Consider the following 23,108-nt stretch of genomic DNA (forward strand, 5'->3'; position numbering starts at 1 on the left):
GGTTTTATGCCAGGTAGACCACAGATATAAATCTTAGAAGGTTATTCATGAATCTGCAGGTTAGGCACGAGAATGCGGTATCCCGGGCAATCGCCTCCCTCGACAATGAAAAAGCTTTCAATTCAGTTGAATGGAAGTTCATGTGGTAGACACTGAACTGTTTGAGGTTCCCCACGCCCTTTATACGGTGGTTGCAGTTGTTATATCAGGCTCCAAAGGCAAGAGTAAGGGTAAATGGCTACCTGTTGCGCCTCTTTAGGTTTCATAGGGGTACCATACAGGGGTGCCCCTTGTCGCCTATGTTGTTTGTCCTCGTCATGGAACCTCTGGCCCAATTGATCAACAATAGTACGTTGATAGAGGGCTGGACAATACCAGGAATACAAGAAAAGCTATCGTTGTATGCAGACGATATGTTAGTATATCTGGCTGATCCTGGTCCCTCTTTAGAGGCTCTCCTGGTTACGGTAGATAGTTTTGGAACATACTCGGGGCTTCGGGTGAATTGGGCGAAGTCTAGCTTGTGTCTTGTCGATGAGGTGGACAGAACGGACGTGTCTCTATTGTCTCAATTAGAGGTAGTTAACTGCTTCGTATACTTGGGGATCCGGATACACAGAGACCCTAGTCAGTTTTATCAGCTCAATGTAGTACCTACGATGGAGTATATTACCCGTAAAATCGAGGCCTGGGAAAACCTGCCACTATCTCTAGTGGGCCGAATAAACATTGTCAAAATGGTATTATTACCTAAATTGTTATATGTTTACAGAGCAACTCCCTTGAAAATTCCCACATCTCACTTTGAGTCCTTAAATAGACTATTGTTGCCGTTCTTGTGGAGACACCAGGGCTCCCAGGGTGGCTAGGAAATCCCTAAAGGCTTTATATGCACAGGAAGGACCGAGATTGCCGGACATGTATATTTACTATATCGCCTCGCAACTGGTATACGCATCATGGTGGATCAGGGCAAATGGGAATAACCCAGCAGTGGTCCTTGAAGCTGCACTAGTGGGTTCGTACGAGGCGCTGGTGAACCTGGTGTATCGGGGAGGGGCGCACATGGTGAAACACTATACGTAGGCTATTGTGAATGTGGTGGCGGCGTGGAAGTCATTTGTAGTGGTACATGTAGAGAGTGCAGATGGAGAGACCTGGTCCCCTTACGTCCCTATGTGGAGAAATAAACATCTATTGCTAGGTGAGTACAGCCCTATAAATAAATTTCCTCTTTCTATGAGGAGATAATTAAAATGAAAATTCTCCACTCCAGTGATCGTTTGCGCGTTGGTTCGTGGATATTTCTGGCCTGGGGGCGTCTCACCTGAAGGAGTTGAGCTCTGTATGGAGAACCACGGTAATTAGTGCCCGAGACCAACTCATTCAAATTAAGTGGATACATAGGGTGTATCTGACCCCGTTGCGCCTGTTTCACATGGGTAGACTACCGGATCCTTCATGTTTGGGATGTGGGGAGTCTAGAGGGTTCTTGTACCATATGGTATGCGCTTGTCCCACTATGCAGCTGTACTGGGTTCGGATATGCACTTTCATTAATACAGGGCTGGGGCTCCCGGGGATTTGTTCCCCTATGGTATGCTTATTGGGACTTGTGGTAGATGTAATCCCCACTAAATATGAAAAAGATTGCTCCGGTTATTAATGTTTTATTGGAGAAAGGCTATTCTCCTAAACTGGAAACCACCCGAGGCCCCTACTCTTGAACAGTGGATACAACTTATAAATGCTGATCTCCACATATTTAAGCTAACATACACTGCTAGAGGAACTCCAGACCGCTTGATAAGATTTGGGGTGTTTGGTTGCACGTGTAAAACACGATTTAAGCATTGATTTGGGTGGGGCAGCGGGGTGCTCAGGTGTGTATGTGTGTGTGTGGTGTGAATGACGTCTAGAGAGCGCTTAATATGTCTGGGAGAATGCTGCCATAAAAAGACATACGAATGTAACTTTATTAGGATACCCTCTTTATTATTGGACTTTTCCTATGTCTGATTACTGCGATACCTGGATTTGATGTCTCCAATAATGTCTAATGCTCGTTCTTGTTTTTTTTCATCCCGGTTGGGATGGTAATGTATGGTGAATTAAAAAGTGAATAAATAAATACTATTAAAAAAGAATTTCATATTTTGAAATTCGTTCACACTTCGTTTGTTGGTAAAAGATGAATTGCGGACCATAACGCAATTCTATGACGGAATGCATAATGGAATGCCTTTAGAAGCATTCCGTTATTCATTCTGTCATAATAAAAGTCTATGGGCTGCAAAACGGATCCGTTTTGCAGGGATGGATCCGTTTTGCAGCCCATAGACTTCTATTATGACAGAATGAATAACGGAATGCCTCTAAAGGCATTCCGTTATGCATTCCGTCATAGAATTGCGTTATGGTCCGTGGTAACGGAATCCATAACGCAATTCACCTTTTACCAACAAACGAAGTGTGAATGAATTTCATAAGAGTCAATTCGCTCATCTCTAATTAGCATTATGGCTTCTGTTTATAATTGGAGCCATGGCAGCTATATTGTATCCATTTTAGTGTCAAACGTGAACTTTATTTAGTAAAGTAAAGTACATTGCACTTTCATAGTGGATCAAACAAATAATGATACATACAAAATAGGTAGAGATACATGATGGAAATAGCTGTGAAGTTTTCTACATAGGCAGCATACAATATAAACAGCTCTATAGATCACACCACAAACCAGAACACATCAAGAGGAGGTAATAAAAAAGTCAAAAGCAACAATCTGCAAAGAGATATAATACCGTACAGTGCATCAGTAAAGTTCCTATTACACCTACAGGTGATTGTTGGGAAGTTCAAGTATAAAAAAATTAATAAAATAAAAAAACACAAAAATATGAAAAATTCTAAACCCCCCTTTCTTTCTCTCTCTCTCTATATATATATATATATATATATATATATACACTCACCTAAAGAATTATTAGGAACACCTGTTCTATTTCTCATTAATGCAATTATCTAGTCAACCAATCACATGGCAGTTGCTTCAATGCATTTAGGGGTGTGGTCCTGGTCAAGACAATCTCCTGAACTCCAAACTGAATGTCAGAATGGAAAAAAAAGGGGATTTAAGCAATTTTGAGCGTGGCATGGTTGTTGGTGCCAGACGGGCAAGCCTGAGTATTTCACAATCTGCTCAGTTACTGGGATTTTCACGCACAACCATTTCTAGGGTTTACAAAGAATCGTGTGAAAAGGGAAAAACATCCAGTATGCGGCAGTCCTGTGGGTAAAAATGCCTTGTGGATTCTAGAGGTCAGAGGAGAATGGGCCGACTGATTCAAGCTGATAGAAGAGCAACGTTGACTGAAATAACCACTAGTTACAACCGAGGTATGCAGCAAAGCATTTGTGAAGCCACAACACGCACAACCTTGAGGCGGATGGGCTACAACAGCAGAAGACCCCACCGGGTACCACTCATCTCCACTACAAATAGGAAAAAGAGGCTACAATTTTCCCAGAGCTCACCAAAATTGGACTGTTGAAGACTGGAAAAATGTTGCCTGGTCTGATGCGTCTCGATTTCTGTTGAGACATTCAAATGGTAGAGTCCGAATTTGGCCTAAACAGAATGAGAGCATGTATCCATCCTCTGATGGCTACTTCCAGCAGGATAATGCACCATGTCACAAAGCTCGAATCATTTCAAATTGGTTTCTTGAACATGACAATGAGTTCAATGTACTAAAATGGCCCCCACAGTCACCAGATCTCAACCCAATAGAGCATCTTTGGGATGTGGTGGAACGGGAGCTTCGTGCCCTGGATGTGCATCCCTCAAATCTCCATCAACTGCAAGATGCTATCCTATCAATATGGGCCAACATTTCTAAAGAATGCTATCAGCACCTTGTTGAATCAATGCCACGTAGAATTAAGGCAGTTCTGAAGGCAAAAGGGGGTCCAACACCGTATTAGTATGGTGTTCCTAATAATTCTTTAGGTGAGTGTATATATACTGTATATATATATATATATATATATATATATATAATATAACAGGTATTGACGCATCTGAAAATGTCCTAACTATTAAAATATCAAAATATTTTGACATAGATAATCAGCGTAATGGAAGAAAACATTTTCAGTTGCAATTTTGGACACTTTGTCGCCCCAAAAATTTGAATAAATGTGATACTAATAAAAATTATAGTTCTGTAGACGGATATATAAAAACCTTATGGTTGTCAGAAAATGGTGTTGCAAAAAAAAGTTTTTGTATAATAAGAACCACAAATTTGATACTGCCATAATCGTACTGTCCCACAGAATAAAGATGTAATGTTATTTTTAGCACATAGTGAAGCCCTAATATCAAAACCCCAAAAACCTTAGCGGAGTTGTGGTTTTTTGTTCAATTTCACCCCACAAAGAATTTTTTCCGTTTTTCAATACAATATATGGTAAATTAAATGCTACCATCTAAAAATACAACTTTGTCCCACAAAAAATAAGCCCTCATATTGGATTTTGTTAAGTAGAAAGGAAAAACAAAACTAGAAGGCAAAACCAAAAATGGGCCCGGTCCTTAAAGGGAACCTGTCACCAGTTTTATGGTGTCCTAACTAAGGGCAACATAAATAAGTGACTGATTCTCTTAGCAAAATGCTGGGTCACTTTCTTTAATTGACCCAGTCAATCTGCCAACATCTTGTATTGAAAAGCTCCAGCTGATAATCAGGAGTCATGAATATTTATGAGCTCCTGACTCTCCCCGCCTACCTGCTGCTGAGTGACAGTTTTTTTCCATATGAATCAGCAGCAGGTGGGCAGGGGAGTGGCTATATACGCTGGACTCACTGACATCACGCTGGACTCAAATCAGCTCATTAGCATGCGGCATGTGGCATCTTTGTGTGTATATTATGAGGTAACCATCTGTCACACCAGTAAGTGAATACATCTAAGGCACTTTTTAGTAGTTAATGATTGTATATAATTAGTTAGATTATAATCAAATATCCACATGACAGGTTCCCTTTAAGGGATTAATTATTGCATCTTAAACTATAAATTGGCCAATTTAAAATTCACACATATCATATTTAAGGGCTCACCACCCAATAAACAAATATCTGCAGGGCCGGCCCCAGGTTCATGTGGGCCCTTGGGCAATAAAGTCTTGGTGGGCCACCTCATGGCAATTCCAGCATTTTTGTTGTTCTGCTCCCATGTTGGAGCAGAACAATGTAAAAAAACAAAATGCAAATGTAAACCTTAGACTAAATATTCCCTACAGTGCCCATAGTAATGTCTCTATAGTGCCCATAGTAACGTGCCCCCCAACTGCCCCTAGTAATGTTCATCCTCCACTGCCCTCAAGTGCTACCCTATTAGTAGTATTCACTAATTATGTGGGTGGAGCCTGATCGATGTTAGACTCCACCCACCCACTTCATTAGTAATTAGAGAGTACTAGTAGGGCACCGCTGGAACCTGATAGATGCCGGACCGAAAACATGTGATGCGCTCTGATGCATGAAGTACAATCATAGTTCCAGACCCCATTACCAGTGAGCACAGGCATGAACATAGCCCCCAGCCAGTCAGCCCCTGATGGCAATACCGCCAGTACTACCCTGATGGCGGCCCTGGCCAGCGGCCATAACATCCGGGGCCCAGGTCAAAACATCCGGGGCTCAAGCCCCAAATGTTTTGACCTGGTGACGCCCCCGGAGTGAGGAGATGCAGTGCGCCCAGGTATGCCGGTGCTGTCGCCGGCCCTAAATATCTGGGCATTTGGGACAAGAAAAAACAGTCACCTCCTAAATGAAAGAAATCCTATAACCAGGACATGACAAGTGTGATGCATATCTCCACAAGCTTAGTATCTCCAAAAACAGAGGGGTGACACTAAAGGAGACATAGCATTTAGTCTAGCAGGAGACCCTCAAAAAAGCCCACTCAACATGGAACAGATATACCTAAATATAGAAAAATGCTGAGTCTAAACAGGCTTAAAATAAATAATAATAAGTATATAATCAGTATAAATGCATAAACATCCCTTATCCACATTATTGCAGCTGTCATAAAAAGGGGAAGAGGGAAGAAAAGGATGCAGGAAGTAATAAGCATCCCTTATCCATAAGTAAAGGGACAGTATGTAATCAATATATAATCAATATATACACATAGACATCCCCTATACACAAATGAATAAGTAATCAATATGTAGAAAATACGTGCTAGTACATCACAATATATGTAATCACCCACAGAAAAAAATAACTTATATAGAGTATGACATCAAACCCATCAATAGGGAAGTCACCTCAGGAGAACCGCACACCCCACATGCCTTTTTTGGCATTGATTCCTTTTATCTGCAGTAGGTCAATTGCTTTTTGCCTCTGATTCCATCTATGCATAGCTACTTATGTTTTTAATTTTTTGATTTCATTTGTACGTACTACTGTCCCCATTATGTCCATTGTCCGGTCTATATCTAAGTGCTGTATTATGCGATGTGGCGCGGTCACGTGGTTGTTTGTCATCTGTCTGCTACACATAGCGAGGATCTAACTATGGGCGTGTTTTAAGCAACCTGACGTTGATGCGGCACATGGTCACCTCGAGACAGTTTTCAGCATCGATTGCACTAAAATCCGTGCCATTATAGGCTGATGGATGCACCAAATAAGAAACCAAATATTCAGATTAATATAGCTTAAGGCCGAAAATCAGCCACATAATTCCTGATAAGCGTTCATAGGAACGCTAGTTCGTGATTATCTGCCAGTGTAAAAGTGAAGCTGATTACCCGATGAATGAGCAAAATGCTCATTCATGGGGGTAATATTATCATTTGTGCTGTCACCAAATTCATTGTTTGCCGGCAGGTTGTGCCGCCTAAACAGCACTAATGAGAAATGACATTAGTGATGGCTCCCCCCCTATAATATGGAGGAGATCGCTGCATGTAAATGTATTTTTCACTGACCTGATTTATTTTCTGTCTATTCCGAAGCATCTGGGCCCAGAATTTACCTGTTTTATTCATTCATTTATAATACATGGCTTGTGTCCAAAGTACATTAGGCACACCAAGTATGAAGCTGGAATTTACTATTCATAATAGCACAATATACATAGAAATTAGGCACACATTCATGTGCAATAGTAAGCCTCAACAATTTATTCTCAAGCATAGACTGGAGTCTGGTCCTTTTGAGAAAAATTAGTTTGAAAATATTTAGGAAGATCCTCCTGTGATGTTAGTCTATTAACTGAGTTGTTAAGAAGGGATTAAATTATGTTTAATACATTTTTATTAACATTTTAATAATCTACAACTGTCAGATAATAAGGCATTTACATAGAATACAAAAATGGAGCATTAGTGCGCATATGCCAAACCTAGAAGGTTCATGGTGGGACTAGTTGCTGAAAAAACATTGTTAGGAATAGACAATTACATTTTATAAAATGAAAGACACAAGGTAATGTGATAAACAAGAGACATAAGGAAAGAAATTTAGAGAAAGGAGGAGAGAAGAAAGAAAAAAAGGGATGGGGAAAGGGGGAAAAGGGACAAGCCCCAGATGCCTGTGCCTATACATATAGACATCACTTAGTTGATATAGGTATGAAAAGCCTGGGAGTCTTGGAAATCAAACCAATTCTGCCAAAGAGCAAGAAATCTTGCGGATCAGCATGAGCTTCTGCAGAAACGTCCTCCATTCTGCATATCTGTAGCATCTCCTTGTATTATTACAGCATGGTGGGGACATGTGCCGTACACTGGTGATGAGGTATCACTGTTCTCACTGCAATGATACAAAAGCACAGAATACTATAGCAAACAACTGTTTTCACGTAGAGAAGGAATTCATTTAAACACCACTTAAAGGGGTTGTCTCATCTGAGACAATGGGAGCATATCGCTAGGGTGTGTCCCCATTGTCTGATAGACGCGGGTCCCACCGTGGGACCTGCGCCTATATTGAGAACGGAGCCGCGCAAAGTGGTTGCTAAAGAACTCCGGTCCGGTCACCACCAAGCGCTCTTCCCATAGAAGGGAAATGGAGAGCATGACCTGTCACCGCTCCCATTCACTGATATGGGCCCAACGGAAATAGCCGAGCCAGTGCAAAACAACAGCTGTGTTAAAGCCCAGAAATAAAGGCAAGAAGATGACTAAAGAACATATCCTTTATTATTTATTAATTATGAATTAAAGGATACAAATTGGAGGAATCCACACAAGGTAGATAGATGTACAAGAGTCACGTGAGGGACATGCTCAAGGCAGAAATTGCAATAGTATAGAGACAGGTATAATAATCAAATAAGAAAGGGCACAGAAAATAAGTACACTGGAAATAATAAACTCAATGGGCAGAGATTAGAAAAATCACGTATAGGGAAGTGCAAAGTGCATAAAATGACCAGAAACACATTATCGAACATAAGCACATATACCATATGATGGTACTGTATATACTAGCAAAAGTGCCCAGATAAAAAAAAAGCTAACTGGTTAAGAAAGAAGAACTGTCTGCATGAGGAGACCTCACTCACCCAACGTGTTGCGCAAACATGCTTCGTCAGGGGTAAAAACCACATCATGATCTGACCATAACCAATGGACATATCTAACAGACAGGAGGTGGTGCAATTAGTGAGTGATGGAGATTAAAAGGAGAACACCCTCAGGAGCCTATTATTTTTCCTCCAAACATCAGTTAGAAGATGTTTCTTAAAACAAGGGGATAGTGCTTTGCTAAGAACCGGAGAACAAAATTAAAATCTCTATATGGTGTCAGGCATTTGCACTGTAACGGATCTAGCAATGATAACATCTTGCCAAAATAAGGAATGGGCTCATCTGTTTGGGGCATGTGCTGTTAATGCACTTTTTTTATTATTGTATAAGAAGTAGAGATGAGCGAATTAATTCTAAATGAATTGGTTTTATTACGAATTTCACAAAAATTCATCTGACAAATGAATCCAAAGATTTGGCCATTTGCTTTGGACAAATTCCACAAAAATGGCGTCCAGAGCTATTTTGCTGTGAAAATTGGCAGAGAAAACAGAAGGGAGAATGAAGAGGACAGATCACATGACACTGGGAGGGAGGAAGAGAAAGCTTGCCCTTATTGTCTCAGAGGTTGACAGACAGCCTGATTAGCCAATAAAGGGGCAGGATTCTACAGGGTCTTCTGATTGAAAGGAAGAAATTACATTGCATGTGCTGCTATTAATCTGAAAGCAATTACAGACACAAGCTAGTAATATAGGTGTGATAGGAAGAGAAAAGGGAGAGTATAGTGATAAAATTAGGAAGATTTAGGGTTTTATCAGGTAAAGAATACTTAGAGAGTGAGAGACTGGTCACTCAGAGTTGTATGTTGTTTCATACAGCTTGCTGGCAAGTTCTGCATTACAAAATCCTGCAACAAACTCATTTTTTGTACATGAACAGCCAGTCAGCTTTTTTTCTGCAGTTCCTAGCCTTATTGCCAGCACCTCCAGCATCAATAGCATACAATCTTCTGCAAATGCAGAGCAATTGCCCCATTTTTTTTTTCTAAAAACCAGCTTCAATTTATCTATCGTTTGTAATCTGGCATTTCCAAGCATTTTATACATCAATATACCCATTTTAGTGAACTAATTTCAGTGCAAACACTGCATTACTATACCAGTGTTATTGAACAGGTTTTCAGGCAAAACTATGTTACTATACCATAAGATACCATGTAGTTATAGCAAAACTTCATTAGTATACCAGTGTTAGTGAACATGTTTTTCTGCAAAAACTGCATTACTATACCCATTTTAGTGAATGAGTCGTATTACTTCAAGATACTGTTTAGTTACAGCAAAAGCATTTTACTGTAAACACTGCATTACTATACCCATGTTACTGAATGCATTTTACTGCAAAAACTGAATTATAACCATTGTACTGTAAATTGTCAATACCAGTATGCAGCGTGTTTGTATAAGGGTAGGGCCATTTACATGTAACTGCACCTCTGTCTTTAAATTACAGAAAATACAATTCCAATAAATTATTATCTTTGGATTTACCACCACCACCACACTACCAATGCATTTCTGAGTCACGGAGCACCATGACTAAGGAAGCAGTGTGCGTCAGAAACATATTGGTGGCGTATTAAGTAGTAAAAGTGGTGGTAAGTCCAAAAATGGAGTTTTAATATGTATTAATAAAGGAGAAGTTTTACTCATACTGGACTAATCATTTATTGGATATACAAGCATGTTGAAGCAGGATGGGGTCGGTGCATGGATAGACTGCTGGATCTGGAGTCAGGAATCATTGAGCTGGGTTCTGCTTTTGTTTATAGCAAAAACACTTGCAATTTTGCAAGTGCTATTTAATAATCCTTGTACCAAACCCATGACTTTTCATTTATAGTCCTCATAATAAACTGTCTGGTAAATGAAAGACTGCAAAACAAATTACCTATACGTCGTCATCCAAGAGTCAGAATGTAGGTAGTAGTGCAAATAGCAGTAGCAACACCAGTAGCCTGGCCATTAGTACTATATAGTAGGCCATAGTTCCTCCCAGCCTCTGATGGACAGCAGATTATTATTAAGGACAAAGAGGATGAGATTGTGGACTGGATGGCTCACTCCTCCTCTCAGTCACAGCAGGATGAAGTTGATGTCAACTCTGGGTCTGACAATGTGCATGTAGCCAGGGGTCACAGCATTCCTCCTGCTCCTCCTCCTTGCAGCAACAGAAAAGCCTTTCACTTGCCTCATCTCTGTCTTCACTGCCCCCTCCCAGTGGGGCATTGTCTTTTTTCCTATAAAGAGGCAACAAAATCTCACAGGCTATGGAAGAGGGTACTCAAGCATCCACAGGCAGTACAGTGTCCTTGTCATCATCATCATCACTTACTGCTTCTCCCACTCAGACTCCTCCCTATTCAATTGAGTGTAGCTCAGGATCTTGTGGTTGAAGCTTTAACCTTGGTCCATGTCCTCGACGGTTGAGGAGGTAGAGGGCCTGTGTATTCCCAGTGAATTCTTTTCTTTCTCAATGTATACTGAGCTTCCCACAAGGACTAAACTAACATAATTATGTGAGTTAATTTGAACAGTCAAAATTGAATGGATAGCCCCAGTGGTATCAGATATGTTCTACTTGAAAGGCTAATGTGACAGGTCTCATATTACATCTATGTTCGAGTGTAGAGGGGGCAAGGTCAACATAGAGGTGATAGGCACTCCTGGTAATGCAGTCAAATAACCGGCTGCTTTTTAGGGCTGTATTACACCAACAGATTATCTGATCAATGTCTGTTCAATCAGACCAATAGTTGGTGTGTATAACAAAAGATCTGTGTGTGCAAATGGCCTTCTGACCAATGATTGGTCATAAAATCAGTCAGATAATCTGTTGGTGTAATACAGCTCTAAAAGTTGATCTCTCGTGGGATATCTGGATTTCTAGGCTTCGTTAAAGCTCTATGAATTCTATCAGATTGAAACATTTAAGGGACCACTTGAAGCAGAAGTGCCTGAAATAAAGCATTGACTTGTTCTGTAAGATTTGTAATTAGCTCTAGTAGCCCTCGTATGTGAATATTCACTACCCTGGAACGATTCTCAAGGTCCTCCAGTATTCGTTTAAGCATGTTGGAGGACTCACCAGAGTCTCCATTCCCGGGAGCTGGAAGAGAAGCTGAGGTGTTCTTATATGTCATATTGGATGACTGAGAGAAAGCTTGTGATAATGTACAGCTGTAAGTGGAGCAGCACATGCACAGTTGTCATCTGTCCTGCTCAGGTAGCAACAGCATATCCTTTGCACCTGCACCACTACTCGGAGCAACGGCACAGGTGTGAGATTGACAGGGCCAGCAAGAGGTCTAGTCCTGTCATTCAAGGGGGAGGGAGGATTCTCTTGAGCAGTGGTTGATTTTGTTATGAACTCAATTTGTATGAATAACTGCTCCCGATTTCTCTTACATAGTCATCAATACTCAAGGTATTTACTAGCAAAGTGTAAACAGAACAGCTGTCAATCCTATACATCAGGGATGCCCAACCCGCGCCCCTCTAGCTGTTGCAAAACTACAACTCCCAGCATGCCAGGTCAGCCTACAGCAGGGCATGATGGGAGTCATAGTTTTACAACAGCTGGAGGGCGGCAGGTTGAGCTTCCATGCTATACATAAAACCACCTCGTAATCCTGTACTTCATAGCTTATTCAAGTATTTAGAGCCTTAATCTTAGATTTCAATTGTAACATTAGCTAGTACAATATACCTTGATATTGGTTGTGTACTGTTCTATTTTCTGCTGTTGCTGACCCAAACCACTGACTATTGTGTTGCTGCCTGCTTTTGATCTCTCCAGAACCGGACTATTCTTTATTCTGCTGATTCAATCTACCTTCTGGAACAGCTAGTTTTTGTTGACCTCCTGGTGTTGGCAAGTTCAAAAATTTGCTGAATTGCAATGTGTGAAAGTCCTGAAGTCAGCTCAGTGCAATTACACTAATCAAGCTTTAAAAGAAAATGCATTTTCTGTAGGCAAAAGTATAAGCCTTGCTGTAGAAAAACAGTACTTTTTCAGGAGGACATTATTTCTTGTCGAATACAGTATATGTACCAGCTGTTTGTCACAATATTAGATCTTCATCTAATCTTCAATAAAAATACCAACAACACTTGTCATGATATCCTCCACTCCCATGATGCTGTTCCATGACAAAATATAATCCACGGGGAAGAACAATTTAAAAAATGCTTCTATACATTCTCCTAATGATATTTATTCGACAGGAGATAAGCATGTGAAATAGGGGAGATTTAGGCTGCTTTGATTCTGGATAGGAGGCAGCTTCCTGTCCTGGTGAAGACAATGTAAGCCTCATCCCCTTTGATATGCAGCACCCTATGCTTAAAGTCAGAGAAAAAAAATCATCTTTTCTCCCTACATTTGTACATAAACCATTTATTTCAGACTTGCAAATTGACAAAGTGAATTATATTTCCAGGTTTAGCTTCTCTTAAAAATCTTATGCATATAAATGCACATGAGCTAACCAACAAATTATAGCACGACAGTGTTAATTTATAGGGCCTCGGAGCAGAGGCAGAAAACTATGAGCTGGGACCGATGCAGCATGTTATGCTTTATCGTGAAGCTCTTTATTATTGCCCTAAAGCTATAGCTAAATTCTGCTAAATATGGTATCTTGGCCAGGAAATCAATGTAGGAAGAATTTTCACATAACCAACATCACGTGGAAACATAGAATTTAAAAAACATACGATAAGGCTGAGTTCACATGTAGCCAATTTTTTTCCCACCACAAACCTGTTGCAAATCCGCAGTAAAATTCATGTGCTACCTGCAGATTTTCCTTCAGATTTTACTGAGGATTTGCTACAGATTTCATCCAACGTATTGCAAAGGGCAAAATGTAACATCAAATCTTTAGTGCATTTGTCATGCTGATGATTTTAAAATCTGCAGCTTACCCTAAATTCTGGGAGTATATTTTAGGCTTACTGGAAGGTGTTTTGATGTGGAACCTGCATTGGAAATGCACAGCAATTCTTCATTGTGTTAATGTACCCTAACGAGAACATGAGATGCATGGAAAAGTCGTCACTGTTGCAATATGTTTATTTCTAACTAATAGATTATCACTGAACATTTTTAACAGTATTTGGACCACATTTGGCGTTGAAGACTAATGAGCAGATTGAAAATGTCTGTAAACAACGACAAAGACAGAATATTACAAATCTGAGATAATTTCTCTCTTGTGATTGCGAGCCAAAATCAGGAGTAAAGCCTACACAGAGATGAAGTATAATGGAAAGATTTGTACCTGTTCTTTGTTTTGCACCTGGTTTTGGCTCACAATCACTGCTGAAAATACTGATCAAACACTGACTGTTGGTCCGACAGTATTTGTGGTAAAACTGCAGGTTACTACCTTGATGGTACACTATAAAAAAAAAATTGTGAGCTACATGCAGTTGCTTCACAAATTTACTCACATATGGAAACCTTGAGGTCCTGTAATGGTTGCAGGAACTAGTGGTTTTAATGTCATTGTCGTGAAGCTATAAGTCAATGTGGATCCCTAGCCTTGAAGTCGTGCACATAAAAAAGACTTGTCATTGAAAACTAATAAGTACCAACATCAACCAATAGAAATTTTGCTTAAAGGCGTTGACCCATCTCACATATTAGTGGCATATTGCTAAGATATGCTATTAATGTCAGATATATGCATGCTCCACCTCTGGGACCAGCTCCTATCTCTAGAATAGGGGCCCCAAAGTTAAGGAGAGCACACTAGCACACTGCACATGCGCTGTGTGCTCTCCAGTCATGTCTATGGGAGTTCTGAAAAGAGCTGAGCGAGCATGCTGGACTATTTCCAGAACTGCCATTAAAATCAATTGAGAGCGCTCTGCGCAGGCGCACCTGCTTCTCCTTTCACCTATATGGGAGTTCTGAAAATAGCCGAGCTGGCGCTGTGTTCACTTTGGGACCCCGTTCTACAGATAGGTGTGGGTCCAACCTCTATCTGACTTTGGTGGCATATCCTAGCGATATGCCACAAATGTGTGAGATGGGCCAACCACTGTAAGATGCAAACCTTAAAGTTATTTGATTTCTTAACCATTGCTTTTTATAAGGTTTTAAGATAAGGTCAAGGAATTGTCCTTCAAACCCAAAGAATATTCAGTAAGAGATTATAAATTAAAGGAGGTTTCTGGGATAAGGATATTGATGGTCTATGCTCAGGATAGGCCATCAATAACAGATCAGTGAGTGTCAAACTCATGGCAACCACGCTGATAAGATGTTGGAAAAGGGCTCCATTCTTTACCTCGCAGCCTTAGAAGGCCATCAATACTATTATGATATCAGACAAACTCTTTAACATATTGTATACCTTATTATAAAAAGAATTGTCAAATGAAAAATAATAAAATAAATATTTTAGTAGCAAATCTGCAGATATAATGAACTATAAAGGTATAATATGGGATTTTCACAGCATGAATTCAACTGCAGTTTCTTGGTTCTCTATTTTAGTTTTTAATTTAAATGAATTTATTGGATTTACGTGCTGACAAGTGGGCCCTAATTTTACTCCCAATCAGCAAGTAATATTGAACATGGCCAGCAAGTTTTCACTTTTGAGAATTAAGAGCATATGGATATGATCTTACACCATCTTTATAATTTCTGTTCTGCCGTCCTTTTCTTTAACAGATTATAAATTTACTAATACCTCTAGAGACATTGACTTGTTCCTGATATATTTTGCTTATTATTTAAACAGAAAACATGGCCTATGTTAAATTTTCAACTCTAGTTCTTTAGGGAACATTTATTTTAAGTGATAGGTCCTCAGTTCCTGTATGTTGCCTATTACTTACATATATCATCCATTTTCCGACACATATAACATAACACACATGTACATGTTGTCAGTTTTCCAGTCATTCTTTTCATCTATTATTCATACATTTTGAAAGCAAGATGAATATCATGTATTGAGTAAAACAAATAACGCTTAAACGGTTTTTCTCAGTTCTGCAAAAAGTGCCCAAAGGGGGGAAATATGATGAAATAATAAAAGAACCATTACTTAAATTCCTCGCCGGTGCAGCACTTACACTCCAGAGCTCCCTGCTATTTTTTGGCTGCAGCAGTGACATGCCATTTTCCCAAATGACCTCTGCAGCCAATTACTGGCATTAGCAGTACATGATACAAGACTGCTGAGATCTGTGATGGGCCACAGTGATTACTTGGATATATAGGCATGTTTTCGCTTCAACCAAGTAATCAAAGACCAACACAGTCCACCAGACTGTCAGCAATGAAAAAGTGGGGTATTAAACAGGTATTTAATGGACAATGATCTGTGAGATAAATACATTATCAGGAACAACACACATTTTTCTGATAGTTTGCTATAATGCATTGGTCTAGAGTCCAGGTTATTTGCCTCCCAGAGGTTTTGTTGTATAGACTAATATGGCATCCGTAAAATCCTATATTATCCTTCTGTACCTCGATATGCCCCTGCTTTCATACAGATGCGTACAAAGGTTTATAATACGGTATATGATTACTGGGATTAAACATTGTCTATTACGGAACACCATACAGTGATGCAAAGTACCTGTGTCTCTCTACCTAGTACAGAGCTGCAAGGACTTTATGTGCTGTTGTAGAGTCTCCTGTACTATGATGTGTGCATGAGGCTTTTTTTTTTTTTGCTGAGAAAATCTGATATGGAATCTACTTTAATATTCCATATGTTTTTTTGAGTCGTGGTTTGTATACAGATGCAGTTTTTATGTGGTTTTTGACGGGTTTTTTTTTACCTTCCCTTGGATTTTATTGGAACACTGGATGCATCAAAAATAGACATGTCAATTGCAGTCATTTTCCAGTCATGATTTTTCAGCAGCATGGTTTTTAAAACCATGATTGGAAAAAACACATACAAATTAACAAGTGGTTTTCCCATTGAAATCAATGGCAGTCTACTGCAAGCATTTTCCACACAGATTTTAAGTGTGGAATCCGACCAAGGACAACATCTGCATGGAGTTTGTATGTTCTCCCTGTGTTTGCGTGGGTTTCCTCCGGGTTATCCGGTTTCCTCCCACACTCCAAAGTACATACTGATAGGGAACTTAGATTGTAAGCCCCATTGGGGACAGTGTAATGCTAATGTCTGCAATGTTGGCTCAAAGTAAAAATTTCATTATGAATTAAAATATTAAATAGACTGGGGCCTAAATTCTAGTTGTGAGCTTAAAGGCTACTTTTGTACACCTTTGGGGCAATTTTCTAAAGGGAACCTGTCACCTCTACTATGCTACCCTCACTGAGCGTTTCTCAATGTTCATTGTGTTAGAAGAAAATTGAAAATGAACGTGCTTAATTAAGAAACTTGATACCTTTATTAATAAATGGGTATGAGCAAGAGTGATTGATATGTTCATTGTGTTACCCTAAACATATAAATTACACTTTTAATTTCATTTGCAGATGAATTCAATAAGTATTATGCATTTTTGTACTTCCCGCCTTTTATGCAAATTAACATAAAAGAGTCATATCTTACTTGTGTGACCAGAGAAGAGTCATATTTTCAAGCTCTGACTCATCTCAGGTTAATTTGCATATGTATCAAATCGGTTTTATTACACAATAAAAGCACACAGAGCTATGGGGACTGGGTATTGCAGATGTGCTAGTGGCCATCTAGCAACCCATGTCCTCAGCTCTATACACAAAATCCTGGTGACAGGTTCCCTTTAATTATTGGATTCTACAAATTTTTAGCAAGCAAATATATTTTTTTTAATTGATCTTTTTAAAAAATGTTGAACCCCTATCTCTGTGCAGCCTTGAGTTTCTCTAGTAGCAGGATCTGAATTTTTACTATGCTCCATCAGGCAGCTCTGCTGACGTCTCTTGATCTCTGACCTCCTAAACACTCATTATAGCTCAATCCTTATCTTACTTATAAGAATGTGGCTTAAATAAATGTTTATAGTTTATAATTATAATTTATTATTATGTTCATGATAATAATTTAGATATAAGGTTTATTAGATAACCCACAAAGTGAAAGTGAAGGTACCATTGACACAGCTAGACAAACAGTTATCCCTTTGTGACAGAACAGCTCAATATCTAATATATAAAGCTGAGTGTATGTGTGTGTGTGTGTGTGTGTGTATGTCCGCTAAAGGAATCCGCACCGTAGCATTTACAATCACAAAATTTGGCACACAGGTACATCAGGTGTCCGGGAACGTTTTAGACCAGGTCTCAGCTCTCTAGGACGTACCGTTCTTGAGATATTCCAAAAAAATGCATTAGCCAATAGAAGCTTGGTCACATGACTATTATCTGCAAATAGAAGCTCGCAGGTCCTCCAGCCTCCACATACACAGTTTTACTCCAGGTTTCCATAGCAACCCAGCCATTTATCTTCACTGCCGTAGGAGAGCTTTAAAGGAAATCTGTCACCAGGATAATCGCTATTGAAGTAAAGTCATGGCCTAATAGCACTTAGTACCTTATTTCAAGATGTGCCTTTGTTCCAGCAATAGATGTTTTTATCCTCTGAAAATCCAGTTTATTTGGTATGCAAATGAGCCAGTAAGGTGCCCAGAGGGGCATCACTCTTGCAGGAAGGAGCCCAGACACGCCCCCTGCCACAATGTGTCCACCCTCAAAAGACTGAAAACCCAGCCCCCCGGCCCTACAAAGCCACGCCCCTTTCTGGTTAGACCACGCCCTCTCACTCCTGAGCCAACGGGGATTGAAAAAATTAAGTTAAAATCAACTTCTAGGTCCCGATAAGCCTCGCCCAGATCTGGTTAGGCCACGCCCCATCCCACTCCTGAGCCGACGGGAATTAAAAAAATGAAGGTAAAAATCAACTTCTGTCAGCTGCAGGGGTGGGAGGGAGGGTGACTTTCTCCCTGCAGCTCACACTCAGACAGAACAGTGCTGCTATCTTAGAGTGAGCTGTTCAAAAGGACATGCCCCCGATCCGGTTAGGACATGCCCCCGATCCGGTTAGGACATGCCCCCTCCCTCTCCTCAGCCGACTGAGATTGAAAAAATGAAGTTAAAAGTCAACTTCTAGGTCCCGCTAAGCCACGCCCCGATCTGGTTAGGCCACGCTTCTTCCACTCCTCAGCCAACGGGGATTGAAAAATGAAGTTAAAAATCAACTTCTGTCAGCTGCAGAGGTAGGAGGGAGGGTGACTTTCTCCCTGCAGCTCACACTAAGACACCAGTGCTGCTGTCTTAGAGTGGGCTGTTCAAAAGGACATGCCCCGATCCAGTAAAGGCCACTGCTGTGGAGGTCACTGTCAAGGGGGTGGTATGCTGTGAAAGTCACTGTTAAAGGGTAAGGCTGCTATAAAGGTCAAAGTTAAGGGGGTAGGCTGCTGTGGAGGTCCAATTTTAAGAGACGGGGCACTGTGGGCGGGTCAGTGTTAAGTGGTGGGGGGCTGTGGAGGTCACTGTTTTGGGGGCAGGGTGCTGTAGATGTCACTGTTATAGTGGATAGTGTTGATATCTTTTAACGACACACACAAACATTAAATGACCTACTGTAGATTAAATATGCTCAAGCGAAGCCGGGTCCTTCAGCTAGTTGTTAATAAAGACCAATTGAAAAAATAATTTTTAGCTCAAAATGAGTAAAATGCAATCATAAAAAGTGTCCCCCGAAGGCGTACATAGCCTTACTAATTCAGTCATATTTACTTTATCACATGAACTGGTAATGGTATACAGTCTTAATAGGTATCTTTTAATATTTAATGTTTCAAGTCCTAAAACTTTACTTTTACATAGTAACTTGTTACTATCGTAATAAATAGAACAATGTACTGTAGAACCTGGTGGTAACTTGTACTTTATATAAATTATATTATTACAATTATTGTAATTTTTTTTATTTTGTAGTGCAGAGTAAGCAAACCGCGCAATAATATAGATTAAGTTAATGTAAACATGGTGGTTAGGAATGCACAGCTTTATTTTTTTGTGCTTCAGACATTTATTTTCTGCAATGTATTATTAATGTTTCTAATGCATACAAAATTAGTTCTATCGAATCCATTCATTTGAAATGTACCCATATTTATGAGGAAACCTCCTGATGGTCTGGATGCAGCTTCTTATCTTGATTAGAGCTAGCTTTTTCTCTAAGCGTTAAAATTCTACATGTCATTTCCATTCTCTGACATACATAAATGCTCACCCATCATATATCACAGTATGCTACTATTTTGTACATAAAGCACAATGTGGATTTATCTCTTAGAAATTATGGTAACATAAATATAGTTGGAAATATTTCCTAAAAATGCAAAATTAATAAAGAATTTCACAAAAGTCATAATAAGAAAATAAAGGTTTGACGATGTTCCTAATATTTGGCACTAAATACAGGATGTATTTATTTCTTATAGCAATAGGCATAAGTAGACCCTGTTATCCTGGAAAATCAATAGTTAACATTCTACATCCAATTACCGTATAAAACAGTTCATAAATGTTCATAAATTTGTAAATTGATACATTCTATATATTCAATATTACATTCTTTATTTCTCTCATCGGCAGCCTGCAGACAGATTAGAGGTCAGCATGAATCCTATGATTGCCTCATATTGTATATCAGCAGAATTTACATATAATTCCTTATGCAAATTCTGATATTCTCTACAACCATAGAATAGTAAAATAATCACACTGTACCTGCCCATTCACATTGGTTCAGAATATGTTTATGCACTTTATACACGCAGACTATTGCACATCAGGCCGTGCGTGTCTTGTCTGCTCTAGCAGCAAGAATAGCAAGCAGCTGGCTCCTATCTCTTTGTTTCTCGTACAAGAAATTCTGTGGAATGTAATATGGTAAATTTATGCTTTAACATCTTGTGATCGAACACATTTATATTCACCAATTGCTATTCTTTGCAGTAGAAATTATTTCAAGCTTCCATAGTCGATTGTCACAGGATTAGCTCTTTTTGGTTTTTTATTTCCTATGTAGCAATTACTAAAAAAACATCAGCTCATGGATATAATTGGAATTGATATCTGCAGCATTCTGCGTGTCTGTGCTGCTTTCGGAGTAATCTAAGCTTGGCTTTATGAGAAGGGATGGGGAATAGTTGAAATGGTTTAGATGCTAAAAGGCCAATAAGAGAAATCATGCTATTTACTGTGTTAGGCACATTATAAATTACCAGTCAAATAGGAATAAGAAAAATACATTTTGAAGTAGAAGCCTCTATGTCTGAGCACTGCAGATATGTTTTGTATTTTTCGTCAGTAAATGAAACTCAGAATATAATTGTTGCTGAGCCTAAGGCTCGGTTTGTAGAGTTCCTGAGCTTGGCAGAATGCATTTTTCTGCTTTATCTTTAAAACACAGCGCTATCTAAATTCTTGCTGTACATTATAATAAATATTTTTCAGAAATGGAAACGGTTGTTATAGCAAACAGACAAAGTATCAACACTCATTTCCTAAAAACCATAAAAACAACCAGATGAGCAAACTGTACATTTGTTTACTTCATAGCCACAGTAAAAAAGAGAACGAAAATGTATCAATAATTATACATGAAATAAAATAAAATATTGTACACAAGAGATGCTGCCGCTGTGTGTATAAATTCTATTTGTGTATGAATCTTGGGTTCTGAGTTTGATGAAATCCCTGAAACCAGAGCAACCGTAAGAAAATAGTTGTGCGCAGAATTATCCTAGAAGTATACGATTATTGTTATAGGCCAAGATCATATTTTTTGTCAAGCATTTTGCTAACAGGATTGAGAACTTCTCTCATCTTGTGGAACAGAGACATTTGTGTAAATCCATGGATACAAAGATTTATTTGACCATGAGCGTTTAGATTTCTTTTTTTAAATTGGAAAGCTTATGATATCTAATGATACAAGCAATTGTTTCCCATGGTACGTTGGAATTCTATGCATGTATATTTCTTGTATGATAGTTCACTCCAGATTGTAGCATTATTTTACAACATACTATGACTGAGTCGATTTCCATCAGTCAGATGATAATCTACTTGATTGCTGTTATTGTTTAGGACTGTGAAATCATTTTGATCATTATTGCTAATCATTACATTTGTGGCAAGTTGAGTTGGCCTGGATCTATTGAAAGCTGCACATCCAAACCAGGGATGAAATAGCAATATAATAAAAGAACAATTCATTTGGGGAATCAAAAGTAAAACATGCTCTAAGGTGATCGTACATCATCAGCATCTACTCTTTTATACCTTAGTTTTTCCCAATTTCAGCTTTCCCAAAAGATAAGAAAGGATACAAAGGTGGTTTGAAGAAAGAAAGTTGAAAGTCTGAAGTTTTGGATAAAAGGATTGTGGTTTCTATGCCACTATAAATTTAGGGGCAGTGTTCCCACAACTTTAATGTAGGAAATTTATAGATATAGCAGAGAAATGTTCTACGTGATACATATTTAATGTACAGTACAATGAAGGATTCAGCCCCCCTAGCTTAAACACCCTTAATGACCAGACCACTTTTTACAATTCTGCACTACACTACTTTCACAGTTTATTGCTCGGTCATACAACTTACCACCCAAATGAATTTTACCTCCTTTTCTTCTCACTAATAGAGCTTTCATTTGGTGGTATTTCATTGCTGCTGACATTTTTACTTTTTTTGTTATTAATCGAAATTTAACAAAAAAAAATCAAAAAGATGACATTTTTCACTTTCAGTTGTAAAATTAAAAAAAAAAAAAAAAATTAAAAAAAAAAAAAATTTTTTTACATTTCTATATAAATTTTTCTCTAAATTTATTGTTCTACATGTCTGAAAAAAAAATGTTTGGGTAAAAAAAAAATGGTTTGGGTAAAAGTTATAGCGTTTACAAACTATGGTACAAAAATGTGAATTTCCGCATTTTGAAGCCGCTCTGACTTTCTGAGAACCTGTCATGTTTCCTGAGGTTCTACAATGGCCAGACAGTACAAACACCCCACAAATGACCCCATTTCGGAAAGTAGACACCGTAAGGTATTCACTGATGGGCATAGTGAGTTCATAGAACTTTTTATTTTTTGTCACAAGTTAGCAGAAAATGATGATTTTTTTTTTCTTACAAAGTCTCATATTCCACTAACTTGTGACAAAAAATAAAAACTTCCATGAACTCACTATGCCCATCACAAAATACCTTGGGGTGTCTTCTTTCCAAAATGGGGTCACTTGTGGGGTAGTTATACTGCCCTGGCATTTTAGGGGCCCTAATGCGTGAGAAGAAGTCTGTAATCCAAATGTGTAAAAAATGCCCTGTAAAATCCTAAAAGTACTCATTGGAATTTGGGCCCCTTTTCCCACCTAGGCTGCAAAAAAGTGTCACACATGTGGTATTGCCGTACTCAGGAGAAGTAGGGCAATGTGCTTTGGGGTGTATTTTTACATATACCCATGCTTGGTGAGAGAAAT

Source organism: Bufo bufo, chromosome 5, assembly GCF_905171765.1.
Source record: "Bufo bufo chromosome 5, aBufBuf1.1, whole genome shotgun sequence".
In the NCBI taxonomy this organism is placed as follows: Eukaryota; Metazoa; Chordata; class Amphibia; order Anura; family Bufonidae; genus Bufo; species Bufo bufo.